Consider the following 5,027-nt stretch of genomic DNA (forward strand, 5'->3'; position numbering starts at 1 on the left):
TGGGGGGGTGGCGGCGGGAGCGCCAGCCCCCTGCAAGTGAGTCCTGGGGCACCAGAACTCAGGGAGCCGAAGCAACAATGGAAGCCCCATAAGTGTGTTTACCCCATACATTCCTGTTTCTCCATCTATAAGCAGGAATCCATGATTTGAAAGCTCTCCGGGGTAGTGACACTGATTTCTGAAACTAATTAAGCAACAAGAAGTGCATGAAACTGAGAAATGGGGCGAGTTTAAGGCAAACATCAGAAGAGACTCCCAAAGTGACTGAAGAAGGCTTACAGGCTGGTCTCAACCTCCAGACTCCACTTCGTTTTGATTACACTGCTGAATCACAGAAAGGGAGAAGAATCAGAAGTAATGGATTGGAGAATTACTTTTCCCATTCGACCTATGGGAATGATTAACATTCTTAAATTTCTCCAAGACACACTGCATGTGAGCAACTGGGCTGATTCTTGTAAGTCATTACAGGAGGGGCAAGCTGTTAGTGTTTTTGTTTCTAATTCCTAAGGTTCTAATTTTATTAAAGTTAAACTGGGCTATGAATTGGTTGTATAACCATGGGTAAATGACCAATATCTAAGATTTAGGACATTCATTCCTAAACTGTGCTGTATTCTAAAGGAGGAGGCGATATGAACTGAGAAGGGACTTTTAAGACCTAAAACTACGGACTTTCCTGGTAGTCCAGTGGCTAAGACTCTGCACTTCCAATGGTAGGGGACCCACGTTCAATTCCCAGTCAGGGAACTAGATCCTGCATGCTGCAACTAGAGTTGTAACAAGAGTCCACATGCCTCAGTAAGAGCCAGTGCAGTCAAATAAATTAATTAAAAAAACAGAAACCACACATCTTCCCATACATAGAAAAGCTGCAAATTCTTTAACTTGGGAGATCTGGTTTTCTTTGGTTAACAATAATATTTTGATGTTCAGACTACCTGCCCTTTGTTGCAAAACTTATATATAACCTGGCTCCTCCCCTTGCCTCCTCAGAGCAGTTCTCTCAGAGTTACTTGAGATGCTGTCTCCTGGGCTTAAAGCCCTAAAAACTCCCACCAAATAAAACATAACTCTCAAAAAAAAGAAAAGAAAAAAAGAAGACCTGAAGCTGAAGCAAGCAGCTTCATAAAGTGCAATTATGGGTAACTTGTGGGTAGCTTCCATATGGGCAGCGTCATGTGGATGACCACTCAGAGCCATTCAAGGCTATGCCTCCAAAAGGGATACAAGAGGACTTAAAGGGGCCAGAGCTAGGACTTCCTTGCTGGTCCAGTGGTTAAGAATCCACCTTGCACTGCTGGGGACACAGGTTTGATACCTGGTCAGGGAACTAAGATCCAACAAGCCTTGGAGCAGCTAAGCCCACTGCAACTAGAGACTCGGTGCCACAGTGAAAGAGCCTGCAGGACACAACAAAGATCCTTCATGCTTCAACTAAGACCCGACACAGCCAAGTAAACACATTTACAAAGCGGGGGTCAGGTGGGGGTGGGGGCAAAGCTAAAATGAGAATCTGACCGCCAGGAGGAAGCACGTCTGCAGGGATGGGAACCAGGGGTCACCATCCCCCCCATCCGGGGTCTCATGACCTGGAACCATCTGCATCCACAAAAGGCATTCTCCCAGGTTTCATACTCCATGAAGGCAAGGGTAAAGACTGACAGGGGACTCATCCGACTGGGCTCATTCCTTGTGAGTTCAGCTGAAGCTCAGTCACACAGAAGGGAAGGGAAGGAAAGGGACTGGGGGCCTAAAACAGAGTCGGTGTGGTTCAGCCATATGGTGGAAAATTCTGTGGTTTTTAGAATAAAAAGGAAACAAAAGGATCTAGGTTCCACTATCAGAACCTAATATGGTGGATGTGAAACATGTTTTCCCTGGCTTGGAGGGTTGGAATAACAGTAATTATTGTCAGTGTCAGAACTGAATGAAGTAACTGCATCCATGCCCCACTAACAAGAGACATAATGGGTTTAGGTACCCAGAGGTATTACAAGCAACTGACAATGTATTAATTCTACCAGTTATTGAGTCACTCATTCATCAAACATTTATTGAGTGCTGAATGGCAGACACTAATCACACAAGTTCTCAAAACCCTATAATGGTCCTTTGTGGCAGAGCTTTCTCCGCTGAAGCTGTTTCCATAATTGAATTCACAGGGAGGCTAGTCAAATATTCTGCAAACCTTGCCAGCAGGCTGAAAATCTGCTTATCGGATTACAAAACCACAGCCAGAGCCAAGGTTGAAAGGAAAACCAGACTTAACACTCATCTTACTCTGTTTTATCATTGTTTTTACTAGATGACTGGAGATTACACAAAGAATAGGACAGAAAGAAAAGGTAAGAAGATGCAGAATGCTTTTGAAGTCTTTAAATTTTCTAAAATAAAAATTAAGGAAGCAAACCAGGAATGAAGCATCCCAGGTAGCACAACGGGGCTCCCCAGGTGGCTCAGTGGTGAAGAATCTGCTTGCCAATGAAGGAGACTCGGGTTGGATCCCTGGGTGGGAAAGATCCCCTGAGGAAGGCAATGGCAACCCACTCCAGTATTGTTGCCTGGAGAATCCCATGGAAAGAGAAGCCTGGTGGGCTACAGTCCACGGCGTCGCAGAGTCAAGACCACTGAGCGACTGAGTATACACGAACAGGTAGTGCAAACATCTCTTCTTCCTTTTCCTAAATATTTCCACTTGCCAGACCAGCTAGCTGATATAAGTCCGTCCAGGGAGCATGGGGTCTACTTGTGGAAGATCCCTGGAGGAGGTCATGGCTACCCACTCCAGTATTCCTGCTTGGAGAATCCCATGGACAGAGGAGCCTAGTGGGGTACAGTCCACAGGGTCGCAGAGAGTCAGACACGACTGAAACGACTTAGCATGCATGCATGTGTACCTTGATCGGTTATAATTTGGGTCACAGCTGATTTAGTCATAACATGTAAAGCTGTAAAATTTCCAAATTTTTTATGGAGTTAAAGGAATCTGATTTTTTTTTCCCTAGAAGAACATCATTCTCACTCACTCTGCTCTGATATGCTTTCTCAGCAGCATGAGAAAGAGGTCTGTTGCTGCTGCTAAGCCGCTTCAGTCGTGTCCAACTCTGTGTGACCCTATAGACGGCAGCCCAACAGGCGCCCCTGTCCCTGGGATCCTCCAGGCAACAGCGCATCAGAACTGAGAATTGAGGGTAACCTGGTTCTGGGCAGGAAGACTTGAGCAGACACCTTGGCGGGAAGGAGGAGGGGTTCTCCTGAATTCATCACCAGCCCTCTGCTCCTTTACTTCTCTGTGGTCTCTGGTGGTAGAGGAGAGAGGCTTGTAAGTGTTTTCCTTCCCCAGGGAAGCTTTGAGAAAACAGCACACAGCCTCTGGAATATACAAGGCCATTCATTCTGCTCCAGCATGATGATAAAAAAATAAACCAGTAAGGAACAAAGTTTAATCTGCTCCAGCAAACACTTCCGATAAAGCCAAGTTCAAACTCCTCATTATCCAGTGTTAACAAACTAGGTGGCATTCCCTCTGCCAACACTAAACAGGCTTCCCTTCTTTCAGACACTGGCTTCAAATTTCTCTTAAAGGACACATAAATAAAGTACATCAAACAGCTCACTGATACTTTCCAACCGGGCAGGAAACGTGCCAGCCGCACCAGCCATCGCAACAAGGAAGACAATGATCTTGATTGCCAGTTTTCACCCACAGTAAGTAACTAGCCTAGGCCCAGTATTTATAGGCAGCTAAACTGTGCTGTGGGCTTTCCAGGTGGCACTAGTGGTAAAGAATCTGCTTGCCAATGCAGGAGACATAAGAGATGTGGTTCGATCCCTGGGTGGAGAAGATCCCCTGAAGGGGGAAATGGCAACCCACTCCAGTATTCTTGCCTGGAGAATCCCATGGACAGAGGAGCCTGGAGGGCTACAGTCCACGGGATCGCAGAGTCGGACACAACTAAAGTGACAGGCCACATGCCAGCTGTGCTGTCCTGGATAAATACCCCTGTGTGGCTGCCTTAAAGCACAACCAAGAACACTGCTGGGCAAGAAGACAGCTGCAGAAATGAATGTTCGATCCCGGAGGAGATTGGAGTTTCAGGATCATAGAGGGGATCCCTGGCTAGAGAGAGACACCTGTGAAGAAAGAGTGATGATTATTAGAAGAGCAAGAAGCCACCGCAGATATATTAAAACTTAATGCATCCTACCATCATCTTTAAGATAAGTAACACTGCCTGGAGTTGAACACAATGAGATAACTGAAAAGTAGGATTCCACTTTATCATTTGCGATTTACAGCCTCAGGGTGAGAGCTGCACAAAATACAAACTCCACCTGGATTTCCAAATCAAAGCTGTGCAATTAAACTTCCCATTATCAGAAGGAAATCCGGTACAAAAGGGATTCGGAAGAAGGATGTTGGCCCAAGCAATAGTGGAATTTGGTGGGTTAGACCCTGGATCTTCTAAAAATTCAGAGCTTCTTTTCTGCAACCATTTGTAAAATCCTTGGCAGAAACAGGAAAAATCCATATGCTAGACACTTTCCAATTGGGCTAACACTGAAGGAAGTGAAGAGGGAAGCACAGACCAAACTCAGAGGGCAAAGGGACTGATGTGTGAAAAGAAGTGATTAAAGGCTTCTCTAACGCCCCGCTCTGCTGAGGAGCAACTAGAGGGGACGTGACTCTCCTCAGAAAGCATCCACAGAGTGTAAACAACAGTCAGAGTCATTACTGAGCTCAACAGAGGGAATGAATTGGGCTGAGGTTAAGGACGGAGAAATTTAAACTTAATGTCTCTGAGGAAAGGAGCTGCCAGATAGTGCAGCGTCTCCCCGGGGGTAACCATCCTCTCACACACCAGGCTGCACCAAGGACCCAACAAGCACATCTCCAGTCCTCTGGATCAGAAAGCCCCTTGTAAAACAGCAGGATGCAGGGACTCCCCTGGTGGTCCAGTGGTTAACACTCTACCTTCCAGGGCAGGGGGCCCAGGTTCGATTCCTGGTCAAGGAACTAGATC

This window comes from Bison bison, unplaced genomic scaffold, assembly GCF_000754665.1.
Source record: "Bison bison bison isolate TAMUID 2011002044 unplaced genomic scaffold, Bison_UMD1.0 scf7180017864143, whole genome shotgun sequence".
Classification (NCBI taxonomy): Eukaryota; Metazoa; Chordata; class Mammalia; order Artiodactyla; family Bovidae; genus Bison; species Bison bison.